Source organism: Macrotis lagotis, chromosome 1 (assembly GCF_037893015.1).
Source record: "Macrotis lagotis isolate mMagLag1 chromosome 1, bilby.v1.9.chrom.fasta, whole genome shotgun sequence".
NCBI lineage: Eukaryota > Metazoa > Chordata > Mammalia > Peramelemorphia > Peramelidae > Macrotis > Macrotis lagotis.
Window position 1 is genome coordinate 802,414,699 of NC_133658.1, and position 21,374 is coordinate 802,436,072.

The 21,374-nt window shown below is 40.2% G+C and overlaps 2 pseudogenes; both read right to left on the reverse strand.

Annotated features, from left to right (window-relative positions):
• Positions 1-563: 563 nt before the first annotated feature.
• On the reverse strand, positions 564-2,903 carry LOC141488624 (cytoplasmic tRNA 2-thiolation protein 1 pseudogene; annotated as a pseudogene).
• Positions 2,904-3,958: 1,055 nt separating this feature from the next.
• On the reverse strand, positions 3,959-8,017 carry LOC141488632 (BTB/POZ domain-containing protein 1 pseudogene; annotated as a pseudogene).
• Between the last annotated feature and the right edge of the window lie 13,357 nt (positions 8,018-21,374).

Sequence of the window (21,374 nt, forward strand, 5' to 3'; positions counted from 1 at the left end):
AAAGCAGTGAGGGTCCAAACTAGGGCAGTGTTTAATTTAATGAAGAGAATGAGGCCAGAGTGAGGCCAGTGAAGAAAGAAAATGAATGGACCAGTGAATGTATGAAGGGAAAAAAGAAAGAATACTTTCTAATGTCATCAGTAGGCATGAGTCCTCCTTTGCCTTTCTTTTTCCTCATCCCTTCTTCCTTCCCTATTTGCATGGGTCAGGGGCCAGACTCAGAAAGTAAATTTCCTAGCAGAGGGACAAGTAAATACCTTTGATATCCTCTGTGACTGGATTATCCTCCCTCCTTCCCCCTTTACTACCTGCTGAAGTCCATCCCAACCTTTAAGGCCCTATTCCAAGACCAATTTCCTCAGGAAGTCATCTTTAATCCCTCTAAGCTCTTGTATAGTTGGAGCTTCTAATGCATTTACATAATATTGTATATCATAGGCATCTTATTCTCCAACAGACTATGAACTCCATAAAGCCAGGGACTTTGAATTGTTCCCAAGTATCAGCTCAGAGAAAATGCTTTTAAAAAATGCAAGTTACATTGAATCGAATGAGGCGTTTTTTCTGCTTTGGTCAATCCTGAATATACACACAGAAAGAACCCTGGACTGAATGCAACAGATAAAGAGAATGGTAGATAAGAAAGATATATACATATATAATGAGAGATGAAAATGAGTTAGAAAGAAGACAGACATATGCTTATCTACATGGTACTATTATTGTTCCTCTGTCATTTTAGTTGTGTCTGCCTCTTTGTGATCCCATTTTTAGGTTTTCTTGGCAAAGATATTGCCCTTTCCTTCTTGGCAAAGATTTTCTCTCGGCAAAGATTTGCCCTTTCCTTCTCCAGATCATTTTACAGAAGAGAAAACTGAAGTAAACAGAGATAAATGACTTGTCCAGGGTAACACAGCTAGGAAATGTCTGAAGACAGATTTGAACTCAAATATTACTGACTCTAGGCCTGCTGTCCTATATATTATGCCATCTAAGTGTTCACATAAATAGATAGAGGAGCATGAAATCAAAAGAGGAAAATACATATATACAAAAGAGATAGGCAAACAGACAGGGATGTAGTTATATTTATAGATATAATTACATGAAGCCTGATAGAGAAAGATCATCACTGGGTGAAATGGTGTGGGGAGAGAAGAACAAATAGGTCAATTTGGCTGGAACATAAAGTTCATGAGGAGGAGTAATATGAGTTCTCTCTGGAAAGATAGATTGGTGTCTAAATACTTGTTTAATGAGTCAATGTCTTTTAATACATAAGGAATTAGAATACCTAGCTTCCTCCAAAATCAGTCCAGGTATCAGTCACTTGCTACATGAAGCCTTTCCTCCTCCCTGCAAGTCATTCTCTCTTCAAATTACTTGGTATACTTCTATTTGTCCCTTTTATGTTCCCCCTGTGGGACTGTTAAGTTTTTTGTCTTTGTATACCCAACAAGAAGGGACTGCCTTTTTTTTTTTTAGGTTTTTGCTAGGCAAATGTGGTTAAGTGGCTTGCCCAAGGACTGCCTTTTAGATAACAGAGCAAAGGAGAGGATGGGGGAGATACAGTGGAAGTTTTTTTTTTTCAGAGTGTTGACTTGCAAGGTTTATTTTGAGTCCTCATGTCAGTATATCTAGAATCCCAAAGAAGTACTCCAAACCTCAAGGGAAGATTTGAGACCCAGAAACCTGCTCAAGACTCAGTCTTCTGAAAGGTCCAGGCTCCCCTGAGAATACAGAGACCAGCTGGGGGTGTCTAGATTTTTTAGTCTAGAGGAGCCCTAAAATCTATTAAAGAGTCCAGAACTCTGATAGTGACCTAGACTTTCAAAGCAGAGAATCAAAATTCATGGAGGATACTAGAACCCATCAGCATCCAAGAAATCTAGTCATACAAGAAACCTAGGACCCCAAAAGGGTCCCAGAATATCTCTGGTTTAAGACTCTAGAAGGCCTGAATGGCTCCAGTCAGGGTGGGGTGCCCCCTATCCCTAGAAGTACAGTTCTCTCCCTCACCCTCTTCCCCCAACCCTTTTCTGCCCTTGCCAATGGCCAGGCGGGGTCTTCCACGGTTGAGACCATCAAGTAAGGCACAGGCTTGGCACAGGGAGCGGCTGACCAGAGCCCCGCAGCGGGTACAGGCACGGGGGGGGGGGGGGAGGTCTGACAACTGAAGACCGGGTGGCCTCCAGGGCCTTGAGCAAGTCCCTTACGTAGCCCCGGAAGGCCTCAGGGGCATAGACACACTCTTCAGAGAAGTAGTCCAGTTCCTGGAAATGGGCATAGAGGGTGATCTCCTTCTGGGATGCAAACTGAAGGGGGCGGCAGCGGGGCAGGGCACCCAGTGTCCCTCCTCGAGCCAGCCGGCCAGCATCTCCCCGGAGGAAGTTCATGAGCACTGTTTCTGCCATGTCATCTGCATTGTGTCCTGTGACAATGTGCGTGGCCCCCACGGCCCGGGCCCCCTCCTCCAGCGCCCGGCGCCTTAGCACCCCACAGAAGGTGCAGCAGGCCCGGGCCCCGCCCGGCTCCCGGGCCGCCCGGCGGGCCACTTCGTCCATGGTCCAGCCCCCAAAGAGCTGTGCATAGGCCACCACGTGCAGGGGCAGCTGCCAGCGAGCAGCCTGGCGGCGCACAGCAGCCAGTGCCGCATCCCGGTAGCCTCCGATGCGGCGGCTGTTCAGGGCCTGCAGCACATGGGCCAGCACCGTGGAGTCCTTGCCCCCGGAGGCCCCCACGGCCCCCAGTGGCAGCAGGTGGCCTGTGCGCAGCGTGCCCAGCACCTCGGCCTCGAAGGCGCCACAGAAGCAAGACCAGCACACAGCCCGGCCCGTGCGGGGCCTTCGCAAGGCGGCTGGCCTGGCCCTGCCGCAGGGCCCAGAGCACCGTGGCACTGGCATCTGGGGCGGATCAGGGAGAGGACCCCCCCTCCCCCTTCCAGCCGGCCCAACCATGAGGAGCTATTATTCTTAATATACTAGGAGACGAGATTATCCGAGGAAAGATAGTGTCATCGTGGTCTCTGGAAGAGAGGAGATGGCTAATGAGAAGAATATGATGGTCAATCCTTGGGGGTGGCAGGGTGGAGTAAAAAGCTTGCTATGTGGTCCTAAGGGTCTAGTTGAATAGTCCAATGGAAATAATCCAGGAGCTGGAATCAGAAGACAGGTTCAAATATTGGTTCTACTTTTTACTATTTATTTGACCTGGAGTAAATCATTTAATCTCTCGAGACCCACTTTCATAATGTAACAAAAAACTGACCAATGAGTCCACTCCCTATGAGGATATGCAAAGTGCTCACCTAATATAATCCTCATTTTTGACTTTAGAGAATTTTCATACATTCTGTAACTGGTTCCAGACTCCTATATCATGTGATAAAGGAGACTTTTTTTAATTGGCTGTTTAACCAGAACTTGGGCTGGGAAGCATATTCCTGTGTGGTGGAGTTCTGATGAGAAAAGACAATGCTGTAAGGGGGAAGGTTTCAAGCCAACATGTAGTTTATGAATGTAGGTCTTGGTTATAAGTCTTAATATTTGTTCTTCCATTTTAAACAAAAAAAATTAGAGATGGAGGCCCAAGGATGAAGCCATGTCAGACTTCACAACCAACAATCCAGCTCTGAGGCCCCAAGGAGTGAAGAGCAATCTTTGGGACCCAGATTGAAAGCTAAGAAAAGGATTTATCTAACAGCAATGCAGTTTTTAGTGAATTGGTGGGTGCTATGCAAGGAAGCACATTAAATCTGAGTCCATTCTCCCCTAGTACCAAAGTGACATTGGGAAAAGTATCCACCCCCATATACATAGCCAGGTGTTAGGGAGAGATAATTATACTTTTGATCTTGCAATGTCTTCTAAGTAATATCTCTGTAAAAATTCCTTGATAAATGTATAAATGGAACCAGGGTATTAATCAATGGCAATTAAAAGTAGGAGAAATATATTAGATTTGAGGATCAAGCTGACAGTACTCTAGAAAGATACCTTCAACATTTCAGGGGTTTCCCTGGATCCCTGAGAAAAAGAGATGCAGCCATTCTGGCTCTTTGAGAGAGAAGTCAGAACAATTACTAAATAGAATCACAAAATTTCAGAGTTGAAAGGGATTTTAGTGGTCATCCAATCCAATCAATTGTTGTTTAGTCATTTTTCAATCATGCCCCACTCTTCATGACATCATTTGAGGTTTGCTTGGCAAAGACAATAAAGTAGTTTGCCATTTACTTTATTTCACAAGTGAGGAAACTGAGGCAAACAGGGTCCAGTACTTTGCTCAGGATCACATGGCTAATAAGTTTCCATGGTAAAATTTGAATTCGGGTTCTCCTGACTCCAGATCTGGTACTCTATACACTGTGCCACCTAATTGCTTCAGTCTAATCAATATCTGAAAACAAATTCCTTCCACAACATTCTCAATAGGCTTGCCCTCAGTCATATTGTAATTCTCACTTCCTTTTTTTAGGTTTTGTTGTAAGGCAAATGGGGTTGAGTGGCTTACCTAAGGCCACACAGCTAGGTAATTATTAAGTGTCTGAGACCGGATTTGAACCCAGGTACTCCTGATTCCAGGGCCGGTGCTTTATCCACTATGCCACCTAGCTGCCCCGTAATTCTCACTTTTTAATCATCCTCACTATGCCTTTCAGATTAGTATTTATTAGCTGTATTATGTATAAAATATTATTCCTGATATTTGTGCATCTTCTGTTGATTTATAGTTACTATTGAAAGGATAACTTAAGAAAGAAAATGATGTTTTGCTTGCAGTAGATGATTCATGTACAACTTTCTTCAATCAGTGGAAATCTGGACCTTTCTATCAGACAAAGAGTAAGATTTCAATAGATGCTTTAAATATGACCCTGAAAAAGTTAGCTGTATCATCACAACTAAATCTAATCGTTTTGTCTCAGAGTTTTGTTTTTTCATATTCAATTATCTGTATATTTACATGGTAATCTGTGGACCCATAAATAGACCCAGACAACCCAAATTCCAATAGAGAGATTCTTCTATCAACTATGTCCCTGTAACCCCACTGTAACCCCAAGGACTTTTTATTTGCTGGAATCTACTGATGCTGCATTTTTTCCCTTGAGGCAGCAATTTGGGTCAATCAATGTATTCAACTCGGGGTTTAGGATTGACATAAAATGAAGGAAGGGATTAAATACTTCTTGGTCTAAATGAGAGAACTTTTACTAACTTCTGTTTGTCTACAAAAGTCACTGGCAGCTGCTCCCTCTGACACTGCAGCTTCTGCCCAGCGAACAACTGTTTCAAAGAGTCAACCTTCTCAAATACTGAGTGTATCTCTTTCTAGACCATCACATAATATGTGTAAGTGAGAACCATAAAGGCACTATCTGCCCTAGGATGCTTGGGGAGAAAATCCATACCTTGTGCTTCTAAAGTTGCACTTGGCTCTTTTTTTTTTTAATTTTTGCAGTAAAAAGAATTGTGACTGTTTCTGGATCAATCTAAACTTCATCTGGATAAAGAAATCTCATCGCAAGCTGTGAACTGGAAGTTAAAGAAAAGGAGTTTAAATGCCAATTTTGTTACTTTTTACCTGTAATATTAGTCATAGAACTTTCTCAAAACTCAGATATTTTGCCACATAAAAAAGAAGTAACATAAAGGTCAAAGGTTCTAGAGAAATACAAGAGGATTTCCTCCCACTCTCTTTTTAACCCCTTATATTATGGTTTCTGACACTACCATTCTGCTAACCCTCATTGACCAGTGGTCTCAAGTGCCAAATCTTATGGCCTTTGAACAGTCCTCATCTTCATTTATTTCTCTAATTTTGCTTCTGTCAGTTCCCTCTTCTAAATTCCTCTCCTTTCTTACTTCTGTGATAAGCAAGATCTGCCTAGTCTCCTATTCCAATCTCATTTGATGAACTAGCCTTCACTGAGCTACATTTAAAGATGAGGTTTGTGACCTCAGAATCATCCTTGAATCTTTCCTCCTCCTCCCCAATGTTCAAACATTCTACTTACACAGCATCTTTCTCAAATATCCACTTCTCTCCACTCACAGTCATACCCTCTCACTTATACTACTGTAATAAGAGTTTTCTCTAATCCTAAGACTTTACCATACTATTGAACATTTGTTGACCAGTGAGAAGCCTCAGTGATATGGGAAAAGATCAAAGTCTCCCATTGATCACCAGCCACTGTGATCTTACTATGTCAGATCACTGGACTCAAATGGAATGGTGAGAATGGTGTCTTTGCACAACACCCCTCCTGTAATCACTCATATCTTCCCTGATGTCGTGGTCTTCTTTGAAGTCAAAGGACAACTACTATTTCCTCGAGATTAAAAAAGAAAAAAATCAAAATTCCTCAGGAAATTAAGACTTCTCAATCTTTCTTTTCAAGGTTTATTTTCTATTACTATCCTTTATGTACTCTATATTCAGCCAAGCTGGCCTGCTCACTTTTCCTGGAATGTTCCATCTTCCAAACCTACATGTATTCAAGTAATTTGAAATAATGTCAGATGAAGGAGGGATTTGTTTAGGTTTGACCTTCTTGGTTTCAGAAGCTAGAACTAGAAATGATGCATAAAACATTTCCTAATAGGCTGGCTAAATTGCTTGCCTTGGAAGGCAGGGAGAGGGTCCTCTCTCCTTGGAAGTCTTCAAGTCCAAAGCTGGATGATGCCTTGTTGAATAGATTGTCCAGGGCACTTTTACTTACGTATGAGTTGGACTAAATGGTAGATTAGATCCAATACATCTCTCAGATTCTGTGACCTAGTAAACCTACCTCATATTTGTTTTTTGCTTTTTGCAAGGAAATGGGGTTAAAGTGATTTGCCCAAGGTCAGACAGGTAAGTATTAAGTATCTGAGGTCAGATTTGAACTCGGGTCTTCTGACTCCAGGGCTAGTAGCTCTATTCACTATGCTACCTAAAACTCCTTCATATTACAGAAAAGGAAACTAAAATTCAGCTATTGAAAGTCATCCAACTATCCCATTCATTGTGGGGTGCTCTGATTGCTAAGAAACTTCTTTCCACTGAAAAGTAAATTGTACACACACACACACACACACACACACACACAGCCCTCCATAACATTCCACAGTATTGGCCCTAGTTCCACTCTCTGGGACCAAACAGAGCCTTCATTTCTGCCTCTTTTAAATGTTTGGCAGGAGAGTTCACTTCCCCCTCTAAATCTTCTCTTCTCTGAAGTAACCTAAAAGGATTTTTTCTAAAGAAAAGATTAATGTGGATTGAGGCAGTCAGTGAAAAGTTTCATGGAGGATGCAAGACAATAATAACGATACCATCACTCTTGTAATAATTTACAAAAACTTGCCATGTCATCCCACAGACCCCTCACATCAGTTCTGTGAAGGAGGCTGAATATTTTACCAAGAACAGAATTGAGATCTTGTGATGGGATGTGAATTGGGATCATTTGATCATAGAAATTAGGTGGGCTCCATCTATCCATATTAGAAACAAAAAATATTTTAGTATTATTTTAAAAATAATTTTGACCTTGATGATTCCTAAAAGAATCTTGGAGGCTCCTAGGACAACTCTTTAAGAACCATTGGCCTAATCCAACTCCTCTATTTTACATATATTGAGAAAGAGGAAATTATTTGCTCAAGGTCCTAGAGTGAGGCAGGGAGAGGAGCAGGGACATAAATTCTTTTCTCCTGATTTGAAGCCTTTGGAGTCTTTCTATAGGCCATTCTAAGAGAATGGATGAGACATCGAACTGGTACAGTGGATATAGCACTGGGGCCTTGAGTCAGGAAGACTTGAATTCCAATCCAGTTTTAGATACTTACTAGCTGTGGTACACTGGGCAAGTCATTAAACCTCCATTAACCTCAGTTTTCTCATCTAGATAATGGGGAAAATAATAATGGTACCTACTTCCTAGAATGTTTGTGATAGATAGATAATAATATGTTCACCTTCAAAGCCTAGAATAGAATAGGCACTTAATAAATTACTCTTGAATCAACAAAATTATAGTGTATTATATAATTACATTCATTATAACATTATGATTACATTATATATTAAATTAACATATAATTATATATTTATATTATATAATATAATATCTACTTATATTCTATGTATACATTATATCTATACTTATTACATTATTATATATGATTATATCATATAGTTATTTTTCACTCGTGTCTGACTTTTTGGGACCCCATTTGGAGTTTTTTTTCCTGCAGAGATGCTGGGAGTTATAATTACCTGTGTTTATATAGCTTCAGAATTATAAAGCTCTTAAATTCTTGTTGAACATCTCTAAAGTTCCTTTCCCTCTGACTCCCATGAGGCTATGGGAAGAAGGCATTGGAAAAGTCAGGGAAGAGGAGGCCGCAGATCTGGGCCTCAGGGAGAGAAGGAGGGAGTTGGGGTGTAGGGCTGCTGAGGACTGCCAAGGCTGGGAAGTGGGATGGGTCGATCCTCTGAGGATCAGCGGAACCAAAGCCAGAATTTCCTGGCCAGAGTCGTTCTGCAGGATTCTCTGGGCAGCCATCTTTCTAAATCAAACTCTTCCACAATTCAAGGTCTTGGCTCCCAGAAGACTCAAAGCCGGAGGTGCTCTGTTAGCTCTTGGCTCTTCTCAAAGTTTCTCCCCAGGTCTTGCTAATGTTAGAAATTGAGCTCAGAGAAGGGAATACAGATTGATGGTGCCACAGCTGGGCTGCAGGCCTCTCCTGAGGAGCTGAGTCTCCCTATTCAGAAGTCATAGAATAAGCAACAGTCATCCTGTATCCTTGCCTCAACTCCTCAATTTGATTTTTAAACCTCCACAACTTTCTAGCTTAGTTATATAGTAGTCCTCTTCTTACACTCTCCACAAAGAAGGATCAACTAATCCTGGACTCTGAACTCCAAATAATATTTTGTTAGCTGTATTTTTTAAATTTTGTTTATTTATTTAAGGCAATGCGGTTAAGTGACTTGCCCAAAGTCACACAGCTAGGCAATAATCAAGTGTCTGAGGCCAGATTTAAATTCAGGTCCTCCTGACTCCAGGGCTGGTGCTCTATCCACTGCGCCACCTAGCTGCCCCATTAAGCTGTATTTCAATAGAATGGTTTCTCTGTAATCCTATTTCACTTTATGCATTTCAAAATATTATTTTGAGAAGGGATTCCCCAGGCTGTCAAAAGAATCCAGGATACAAAAAAAGATTAGAAAGTCCTTACCTTGCACTTTGCCCAGAGAGGTCTTTTTGCTGTTTCTTATATATGACCTATCTCCATCTCTGTATCTTTGCACTAGCTAATAAATTTTGCTGTTGTTGTTCAGTCATTTTCATTCTTAACTGACTCTTCATGACCCTATTTGGGAGTCTTCTTGGCAAAGATACTGGAGAGGTTAACCATTTCCTTCTCCAACTCATTTTACAGATGAGGAAACCGAGGCAAACAGGGTTAAGTGACTTGCCCAGGGTCATACAACTAATCTAAGGCTAGATTTGAACTCACGAAGATGAGTCTTCCTTACTCCAGGTCCAGTACTCAACCCAGTTCACTAGATGCCCATACAGTGCCCAGTGAGTGCTTAATAAGTACTTGTTGATTGATGATTGAGTAATTGATTTCCTGTCTGGGTCTTCATTTCTTCATCAGTCAAATGGGATTGATGGTCATCATAGTCCAATGGAAAGGATATCAGAATCTGGAAAACTAAGTTCAATTCCTCACTCTCCCATTAACTTTTTTTTTTTAGGTTTCTGCAAGGCAAATGGGGTTAAGTGGCTTGCCCAAGGCCACACGGCTAGGTAATTATTAAGTGTCTGAGACTGGATTTGAACCCAGGTACTCCTGACTCCAAGGCTGGTGCTTTATCCACTACGCCACTACGCCACTACGCCACTACGCCACTACGCCACCCCACTCTCCTATTAACTCTTAGTGTGACTTCAAACAAATCAATTACCTATCACATTTTATGATCTGAAGTTAAAGATTTAGAGTCAGAAAGGACCTTAGAGAAATCATCTACTCTGATCCCCTTAATTTTACATGCAAAAAACCAAAAAGAAGCTAACAACTGGAAGAACAAGTGTTCAAATCTAGATTACCTGACTCCAAGTTGACTACTTATTACCAATATTTGCCAGACTAAACACCCAAGGTTGTAGTAAAATCATATGCACTGAGGAGAAAATCACATTAAGAATTTTGTTATTGTTAATAATTTTAATATGCTTATTGATAGCTTTCATTTTCAAGTGCTGATTTCCCCCTATATTCTACTCTTTGCCCCATTCCATAAAGTCATCCTAGATAACATTTTTAAAAAGAAAAAAAGAAAAATAATCACTATATTAAACATATAACAACACATCAGTAGATTCCTCTTATCACAACACAAAGAGAAGAGGTGTCTTCTCATATCTTTTCTTAGAGATCAAACTTATTCTTTGTAATATTCCAATGCTACAATGTTTCATTTGGAGGGGCTCAAACTATTTACAGGTTATTGTAGATATTTCTTGGCTCTACTTCACTCTGTATCAGTTCATATAAATCTTTCTATGATTCTCTGCATCAAAATCATCATTTATTATGAACAGTAATATTTCATTCATGGACCATAATTTGTTTAGCCATTCCCCAATGGATGGGTAAAAACATCACTTGTACAAAAATATTCATAGCAGCCCTGTTTATGGTGGCAAAGAATTGGAAATCAAGTAAATATCCTTCAATTGGGGAATGGCTTAGTAAACTGTGGTATATGTATGTCATGGAACACTATTGTTCTATTAGAAACCAGGAGGGAGGGGAATTTAGGGAAGCCTGGAGGGATTTGCATGAACTGATGCTGAGTGAGATGAGCAGAACCAGAACAACACTGTATACCCTAACAGCAACATGGGGTTGATGATCAACCTTGATGGACTTACTCATCTCATCAGTGCAACAATCAGGAACAATTTTGAGCTATCTGCAATGGAGAATGACATCTGTATCCAGAGACAGAATTGTGGAGTTTGAACAAAGACCAAGGACTTTACTTTAGAATAAAAAACTGCTATCTTGTTGTCTGATCCTGCTATCTCTTATACTTTTTGTTTCTTCCTTAAGGATATGATTTCTCTCTCATCACATTCAATTTGGATCAATGTATACCATGGAAACAATGGAAAGACTGGCAAATTGCCTTCTGTGGGGGGTGGGGGGAGGGAAGTAAGAATAGGGGGAAAAATTGTAAAACTCAAAATGAATAAAATCTTTAAAAAATAAAATAAAAAATAACTATAATGATGTGCGATTTTTACCAATAACTTCCTTGGATATATGCCTAACTGTGCAATCTCCAGGTCAAAGGATATGAGAATTTTAATCATTTTTTTTAATGATTCAAAATTGCTTTCAAGAATGCATAAGGCTGGGGCAGCTAGGTGGCTCAGTGGATAAAGCACTGGCCCTGGAGTCAGGAGTACCTGGGTTCAAATCCAATCTCTTAACTTAATAATTACCTAGCTGTGTGGCCTTGGGCAAGCCACTTAACCCCATTGCCTAGCAAAAACTTAAAAAGAAAAGAATGCATAAGGCCAATTTGGTAATTAATTAATGTTATTAACCCTTTACATTGTCAGTTTTCAAAGCACTTTCCATCCATTATCTTATTTCATCCTCACAAATGGATTAGGAGTGGGTAGTTTAGATGTATTTATTTCTATTTGGTGCAACTAGAGTGGATGGAGAACTGACCAGGAGTCGGGAAGTCATGAGTTGAAATCCATCCTCAGACATTTACTAACTATATGATTCTAGGCAAGTCACTTTAACCCTGTTTCCCTCAGTTTCCTCATTTGTAAAATGAGTTGGAGAAGGAAACAGCAAACCACCCTTGTATCTTTGCCAGGAAAATCCCAAAAGGGGTCACAAAAAGTTGGACATGATTGAATAACAACAATCTCCATTTTAAATATATGAAAACTGAAACCCAAAGGAAGGGGAATGATTACCTAAGGTCCTACAACAAGTGGGAAAATATGAATACTAATACAAACATTGTTCTGAAAATAAAATGCTGAACTAAAAACATGATAATAATTATAGTATTTTAGGCACCATGGAAGATGTCTTCAGTCCCACTCCTGAGGATATATTCTTTGGAAGATCACTGGATCTGAGGAGTCAGGAAACCTGAAGACTAATACTGGTTAATTAACTTATTGTATGGCCTTGACCAGGTTATTTCCACTCTCTGGGTATCTGTAAAAGTAAAGGGGTCAGGAAATGATCAATGTTGGAAGGGATGGGGGGAATCTGGGACACTAATGTCTTGTTGGTGGAGCTGTGAACTCATCCATCCTTTCTGGAGAGCAATTATGAATTATGCCCAAGAGGCAACAAAAATGTGCATACCATTTGATCCAGCAATACCACTACTGGGTATATACCCTGAAGAGATGATGAAAAAGGGTAAAAACATCACTTGTACAAAAATATTCATAGCAGCCCTGTTTGTGGTGGCAAAGATTTAGAAATTAAGTGAATGTCCTTCAATTGGAGAATGACTTAGCAAACACTGGTATATGTATGGCGGCTAGGTGATGCAGTGGATAAAGCACTGGCCCTGGAGTCAGGAGTACCTGGCTTCAAATCCAGTCTCAGATACTTAATAATTACCTAGCTGTGTGACCTTGGGCAAGCCACTTAACCCCGTTTGCCTTGCAAAAACCTAAAAAAAAGAAAAAAAGAAAAAAGAGACCATGAGGGATGGGAATTCAGGGAAGCCTGGAAGGATTTGCATGAACTGATGCTGAGTGAGATGAGCAGAACCAGAAAAACACTGTACACCCTAACAGCAACATGGGGGTGATGATCAACCTTGATGGACTTGTTCATTCCATCAGTGCAACAATCAGGGACAATTTTGGGCTATCTGCGATAGAGAATACCATCTGTATCCAGAGAAAGAATTGTTGAGTTTGATCAAAGACCAAAGACTATTACCTTCAATTTAAAAGAAAACAGTTATTTTCTTATGTAATTTTGCTATCTCTTATACTTTATTTTTCTTCCTTCAGGATATGATTTCTCTCTCATCACATTCAACTGAGATCAATGTATAACATGGAACCAATGTAAAGACTAACAGAATGCCTTCTGTGGGGGGTGGGAGAGAGGGAAACAAGAATAGGGAAAAACCTGTAAAACTCAAAAATAAATAAAATATTTCTTTAAAAAAAGTAAAGGGGTCAGGCTAGATATTCTATATGGTTTTTTTCTTTCTCTTTGACACTTTATGACTCAAAAAATTGTGCCACAAACTCCTCTCAATATTTGGGGCACCAGGGTGAGAAGAGCAATTTGCTCTTCTCTCTCAGTTCCATTTTCTTAGACCCTTATAAGGATCAAATTAAATAATACATGAAAAGTATTTTGTACACTTTAAAGTGATATTTAAATGCTAGGTATTATTATTATTATTATTATTATTATTATTCTATAGAACAAGCAAGTTGAACCAAATTATCTCCAAGATTTTCTTCTGTATCTGTCATTCTGTATTTTAAAGTCCTTCTAGTTTGGGACATTTGTGCTTTAAGGTCTTATCTTTCGCATTCATATTTGAAGATCCTTTTCAATTCTGACATTCTGCATTCTTTTTCCCCTATGCTACTTTCTAGGTCTGACTTTTAACTTCTAAGGTCCAACATTCTATATTCCACATTCTAAAATCCTTTTTCAGCTCTAATATTCTACTTTCTCACATTTTATGTTCACTCTAATAGCTCTTACAGATCTGACATCCTATGTTCTCAAGTCCTTCTAGATTGTGCTATATTTAATGTCTAATGCCCTTTTAGTTCTAACATTCTAGGTTATTTTATGTTCTATGTTCTAAGGTCCTTTCCAGATTGACTTTCTACATTCTATGTTCTAGGTTCCTTCTAACTCTAATATTCTATGTTATGAAATTTTGTGATCTATGATCTCAGGTCCCTCTCACCACTGTCTTTCCATGGTACTTTGGACTTAGATTTGATGCAAAAGACAATGCTGTCCAGGCCAGATGCTGACCACCAGTAATCCCCTAGACTGTTTTCCACATTGTAGAATTTCACAAACCCAGCCAACCTCTGGTCTGACACCCTCTCCCCACTTCTGGCTTTCCTTCCAGCATCCCTGGCTCTGGCAGAGAAATGAGTCTGCCCGGCGCCTCCACAGCCTTCCATGCCATTCATCTTGCTGGGCCCTGAAAGGGCTGGGCCCTCTGTCAACTTTCCTCTACTGCCCTTTCCAGAGGAAATAGCTTCCAGTCTTTTCCCCCTCCCCCACCCCAGAACCAACCACTACTGATTTCAAGGGGTCAGGGGTCTGCAGCTCAATAGTTAGGAGAAAATAAATTTCATCTTTGCACCTACAAGTCCCAAGCTAAAGGAATGATGCTCAACAAATATAATTTCTGTAATTGTGTTACATTGCAGTTACATTGCAATACCCAAGATCTTACACTTAGGGTGACAGAATAATGCTGCTGTGCTTTATAACACTAATTTACTAAAGCATTTATTAAGCAACTACTATATACAGAGCATTGAGTTGGACTCTGAGGGGGGAATACAAATTTGAAAAGATCCTGAAATAACAATCTAATATGGAGAACAGCATAGAAAATTACATGGAAAGTGTGTTAAGGGGACAAAGTTCTAAGGGAGGCTGAATCAGGGGAGATCATCCTTGATGGGGAAGGATCCACCTTTTCAGTTGTGCCATAGTCCATATAGTCCTGCAGGCCACACTTGGTCCCAGTGCTAAATGTTAAATGTCCAGGGCCTTTTTTTTATGACCCCTTTAGCCTGGTGCAATGCTAAATACTTTACAAACATTATCTCATCAGAACTTAATAATAGACCCGGGGGAGGGGGATAATTACTATCAACTCACCCATTCTACAGTGGAGAAAATTAAGGTAGCCAGAAGTAAAACAATTTGCCCAGGGTCATCCAGCTAGGAAGGGTCTGAGGCTATATTTGAACCCAAGTCCTCCTGATTCCAGATCCTTCTCTCTGTCCTCTATATCATCTGGTTATCAGTTTCTAACTCTAAAGGGCCACTGAATCAAGTCCTACATAGGCATAAGGCATATGGGGTGGCTAGGTGGTGCAGTGAATAGAGCACTGGCCCTGGGGTCAGGAGGACCTGAGTTCAAACTTGACCTCAGACACATAATAATTACCTTGCTGTGTGATCTTGGGCAAACCACTTAACCCCTTTGCCTTGCAAAAGCCAGAGAGAGAAAGAGAGAAAGAGAGAGACACAGAGAGAGAGAGAGCATATAAGGAATTCTGTTTCAGAATTCAGAAGGTCCAAATTCCTGTTCCAGCAATGTTGCCTAACTTGTATCTTGGTGATTTCACTTCATTTAATCAAATGACGGAGTTGAACCCAAGATTTTTGATTGCAGCATTTTGTGATCTAAGGTCCTTTCTGCTCTGGCCCTCTGCATTCAGTCATGTTCCAGTTCTGACTTTCTATGTCCTAAGTTCTAATATCATCTTGAGAATGGACTAATAATGGAGTTATAGCTCAGAGGGATTTGGGATTATGAAGATCTTTTAAAGGCAGTCCTCATCTCTCAGTCTGACTCTCATACATATCCTCTAGAGAATTCCAGACATAAGGGACCAGCCCTAGAGTCAGGAGGACCTGAGTTGAAATCCAGACTCAGACACCAATACTTACTTAGCTTGGGCAAGTCAGTTAACACATTGCCTTGCAAAAGAAAAAAAGAATTTTAGGCATGACTCAAACCTGTCCTCATGTTCAAATTTCATAATAATCCCAAATTGTTTTTTTTTTAGAAATAGGAGGGAATACTTGCCCTTTTTTTTTTGTTTTTTCCAAGGCAGTAGGGTTAAATGACTTGCCCAAACTAAGTAAGTATTAAGTGCTTGAGGCCGAAGTTGAACTCAGGTCCTCATGACTTCAGAGCTGATGCTCTAATTAATCATTGTGCCACTTAGCTGCCTCCCTGCTTGTCCCTTTGATCCACAAATGCTCATCAGTTCTCAAGTTACTACTATCTCTGGTTTATCTTAGCTAGAATGTTCTTTATTCTAAGTTTGCTTCTAATTCTGAAACTCGTGATTCTATGAACTTTTTATGTTTCACCTGAGCCCTCTCTAAATCTAATATTCTATATTCTATAATCATTCTATATTCTATAATCATTCCTATCTATAGTAATCATTCTATGTTTGCATTAGCATTCATATTTGTTATTTAGAATGGAAAGGATTAAGGGTAAGACATTAGGAACAGCATCACCAAAGAATAAAACATGGAATAGAATAGACTCTTTTCCCTTAAAAGCATTATTTTTGTTAAGTAAAAACTCTTCTTGAGTGAACAACCAACTAGAACCAAATATGATTAGTACCTCTATACCTCCTCGAATTGATCAAAGTCTATATATGAGTGACTTGATCCTGCTATAAGGAATTTGTATCTCAAAACCAAGTAGATGCTTTGAGGACTTAGGTTTGGGTTTGTAGTTGTTAAGTCATGTCTGACTCTTCAAGACCCCATTTGGGGTTTTCTTGACAAAGATGCTTCTCCAATTTATTTTTCAGTTGAAGAAACTGAGACAAACAGGGTTAAGAGATTTCCCCAGGGTCACACACAGTAATGTCTGAGACTGGATCTGAACTCAAGCCTTCCTGACTCCAGGTCCAGGGCTCTATCCATTGGGTCACCTAGTTGCTGTTTCTGGATTTGAGAGGTTAGAGCAAACATGAAATTCCATAATGCCTCTGAGGACAGTGGCAAAGAAACAATCAATCGATATTTATTAAGCAACAAGATAAATAAAAGAGCCATTTTGCTCTATAGGCATCTCAGAGAAAATTCCTTAAAAAAACTAACTTTCCTTCCCAGTAACTGTCTATCCACAGATATAGTCTGCTATTTAGTTACCCAAACACTTCCAGTAAACTGAATTTTGTCCTAACCACAAAGAGGCCAGGGATAAACTAGAGATAGATATAAATGTAAAGTTAGGCAGAAAGCCCAACCTCTTCCTAAATGTTAGGAATTCAACTGAGGGCACAGAGTAATTGTGACTGAACTCATCACTTTTTAACTAAAATCAACTTTCTAAAGCTGAGGGAAGAATGAACCACATGGACCTTAGGAGCATTATATTGCACCCTAGACTTAAAGTGAATTATTATAACAGGGTTTTTTATATAGTACTTTCCATCTCTGTCAGTTTGTATTTTAAGGTCAATTCTGTTTCTAATATTTTGTGTTTTTTACTTTATATATGTTTAAAGGAAATGACTCTCAATATGTAAATCATGTAGTTATCATAGGAAGTCCATAAATTCATATATATACCACGGATCATTATCTGATTATTGTTTAGCTACAAAAGAGTATACAACATGAACCAGAACTCTCTCACACCTATGTCAATCATTCGATAAACAGGTGACATAATTAGAAAATGCTAACAGCGTGCCAGCCACTAGGGCTACAAGGTACAAAGCAGAAAAATGAATTTACCTTCTAATAGGGGAAGACAAGAAGTAAAGATTGTATTTAGATTATATATACACACAGACACATTCACATACATATCATACATATTAGTCTCATACATGATTGTTTCAAGGAGGTATATAGGGCCTGTTCATATAGAGTTAATAATATCAAGATCATATAAAGTATAATAAAACAAATAATACAAACAAGAGTTTGAGGGGATCAGGAAGAGCTTAATAATGAAGACGGCATCTGAGCTACAGCTTAAAGGAGAGAGACACTGACTGAGACTCTTTGAAGCAGTTAATGAGAAGGGCATTCCAGAGGTAGGAGAGCAGATAGCCAGTACTAAAGCCCTCTTTTGCCCCAATTCTTACCTAAGCCTAGTTTGCTTACCTAACCCTGATCTCATTGCCAGGGCTGTGCTCAAGGAAGACCTCTGGTGTGAGGACTGCTGAACCATTCTTAGGGTTGCTTTCCACCTTTGATGTTCACCTGAGTCACCTAACACTCACCTGTGGTTCCAAGAAACTGTAGCACACAACAGCCACACCCTGAACCCTTTCAGCAGACGGGTTAAACCAGGTTGAGATAGGGGCAACTAGGTGGCACAGTGGAAAGAGTACCAACCCTGGAGTCAGGAGGACCTGAGTTCAAATCCAATATCAGACACATAATTACCTAGCTGGGTGACCTTGGGTAAGTCACTTAACCCCACTGCCTTACAAAAACAACTAAAAAAAGAAAAAAAATAGCTTGAGGTTAATGGAGGGGTCTCAAACCCCTAAGTAAAGAAGTGCTTCACTGGTGGAATGGGTGGGTGAGAACAATTCATTCCAAAGGCTGTGAAGGCAGCTGAAGCAAAAGTTGTGGAGCATTTAGAGCTTAGACATTGAAGACACCAAGGTCATCCACTGCATCTAGAGCCATCACCAGTTGTCTTGACTCTATCTTGTAAACGGACTTCAATGACTCTAAGAGGGTGAAGTCACCATCAGTACACGGAATGTATGCATACTCATAGACAACACAAGATCCAATAGACCCAGAAAACCAACAGCTCTCGTTGCTAGAAAACTCAGCAGGTATCATATCCAAATAGTAGCCCTGAGTGAAACAAGACTGGCAAATTAAGGCCAGCATCCTGAAGTCCAAGCTGGATACGTTTCTCTTTACCCTCTAGAGTGGCTTCAGTGAAGGGAAGCACCCTGAAGCTGGGGTAGGATTTGTAATCAAAACTAATTGAGTCAAGAAGTTTGAATGCCTACAAAAAGAGTATTCAACAGGGTCATAACAATGCAACTGCCACTTCCAGGAAAACACTATGCCACCATCATCTACTGCTTATGCTTCTACCACAATGAACCTAATGGAGTGAAAGAAAATCTCCTGAAGACCTGGAGACCCTTTTCATAAATGTACTAGAAGAAGGTAAGCTCATAATTCTTGGTAACTTTGATGCCAGAATGAGCTCAGATTACCAGACACGGCAGGGAGTCCTTGGGAGGAATGGAGTTAGAAACAGCAATGGCAATGGTTACCTTTTACTGAAGACTTGTGCATCTCATGACCTCATCACAAACACTGTCTTTCCTTTATCTAAATGCAATAAAACTTCCTGGATAACCAGAACACTCACAAATACTGGCCCTGGAGTCAGGAGGACCTGAATTCAACTCCTTGCCTCAGACACATAATAATTACCTAGCTGTGTGACCTTGGGCAAGTCACTTAACCCCACTGCCTTACAAAAAACTAAAAAAGAAAAAAAACAGCTTGAGGTTAATGGAGGGGTCTCAAACTCATCAGTGAGTTGAGGGTATCGACCCCAAGTACGAGAAGTGCTTCACTGGTGGAATGAGTGGATGAGAACAATTCATTCCAATGGCTGTGAAGGCAGCTGAAGCAGAAGTTGTAGAGCATTTAGAGCTTAGTTAGATATCAAAGATGCCACTGCATCTAGTACCATCACCAGTTATCTTGACTGTATCTTGTCAATGGACTTCAGTGACTTTGAAAGCAAGGGTGAAGTTGCAACTCTGCCTCACTTAAATCCAAATATTCCCACTATTTAAAAGACATCACTCATACCACTGTACCATTCCCATTTCAAAGTTCTGTGGTTGAAGCAGCAAGTGATGAAGCAGCAAGTGCAGATACTCTGGAAGCTTATCACAAACCTCCACACAGGTGACCCAGGCCATAGAGTCATTTCCCCACTGAAAGCAGCAGTGGGGTTCATCACTCCCCTGGGTATCTGAGTAGCTTTTTAAAGAACACACTGCTCACTTACTGATGTGTGGAAGGCGCTAGAAAAGATTTGATGAAAATTATGGGGAAATACTTTAGTTGCTAAATGAAAAACAAGAGCTCCACAGGGTTTATCAGCTGGAGAGTTCGTCCATTTCTAAGAAGGCAGTATTTAATTCCATCACAAGTAAAGTACAAGTGAAACTTAGAGAGATGCAGGACTCTTGGCTCAGTAAGAAGGGACATGAAATTCAGTTTTATGCAGACAGCAACAATCCAAAGTATTTTTATGATGCCCCCAAAGCTATTTATGGCCCCAAAACATATGGTGCATCTCAACTACTGTGTGCTAATGTAGTCACGTTGATTAACAATAGGGGCATGATCTTAGAGAGATAGGTTGAACACTTTCATAGTTCTTAACAGACCATCTTCAATCAATGCAGAAGCCACTGATCGTTTACCTCAAGTTAAAGTCAATCAGTCCCTAGCTGAATTTCCAACTGAAGAAGAGGTTTTGATGCCATTAGGCTCTTTTCAAGTGGCAAAGCACCTGGTGCTGATTCTATTCCAGCTGAGATCTATGAGATGGGGGGGGGGGTTCTATTGCTCCTACAAAAGTTGACTGAAATTTTCCAGATTATATGGCATGAAGAGGTTATTCCCCAGGAATTCAAGGATGCCTCCATTGTCCACCTCTATGAAGGTAAGACTGAACTGTGACAAACACAGGGTGTTTCTCTTTTAGTCACCACTAGTAAGATTTTTGTCAAAGTCCTTCTCAATAGGCTGATTCTTCACCTGGAAGATGGTCACCTCCTTGAGAGATAGTAACTTCAGAAAGGGTGCAGAAACAGTCGCGATGATGTTTGCTGCCCAATAACTCCCAGAGAAATGCCAGGAGCAGAATAGAGGTCTAGACAACATTTGCAGATCTTATCAAGGTCTTTGATACTATCAGTCACAAAGGTTTATGGAAAGTTTTGTCAAAATTTGGTTGCCTGAAGGTTCATCAGTATCATATATCAATTTCATGACAGCATGCATGCTCAGGTTCTGTGTTTCACGGTTACCAATGGAGTGAAACAAGGCTGTGTCCTTGCTTTTTAGCATGATGGTTTCAGGTATGTTATCAAACACCTTAACTGAAAGTGAACGTAACATCAAGGTAAGCTACCACATTGATTTCTTCAACTTGAAAAGACTACAATCCAACACCAAAATGGAGGGAGTGTTGGTGCATGATCTTTTGTTTGTAGATGGCTGTACTCTTTGCAGTCTCTGAAGACAAGATAGATCAAATTGTGGGTCGATTCTCTGCTGCTTGTGCTCATTTTGGTCTAACAATTAACTCCAAGAAAACACAGGTGCTCTATCAGCCAGCACCATGCCATCGATATGTAGAATCATGCATTACAGCAAATGGAGAAGTTTTGAGTACTGTGGACAGGTTCATTTACCTTTCTGGGGAGGCAAACATTGATAATTAAGTTAAACTTTTCCAGATCTAGCTCAGTATTTGGGAGGCTCCTAAACAAAGTGTGGGAGTGAAGAGAAATTAGATTAACTGCCAGACTGAAG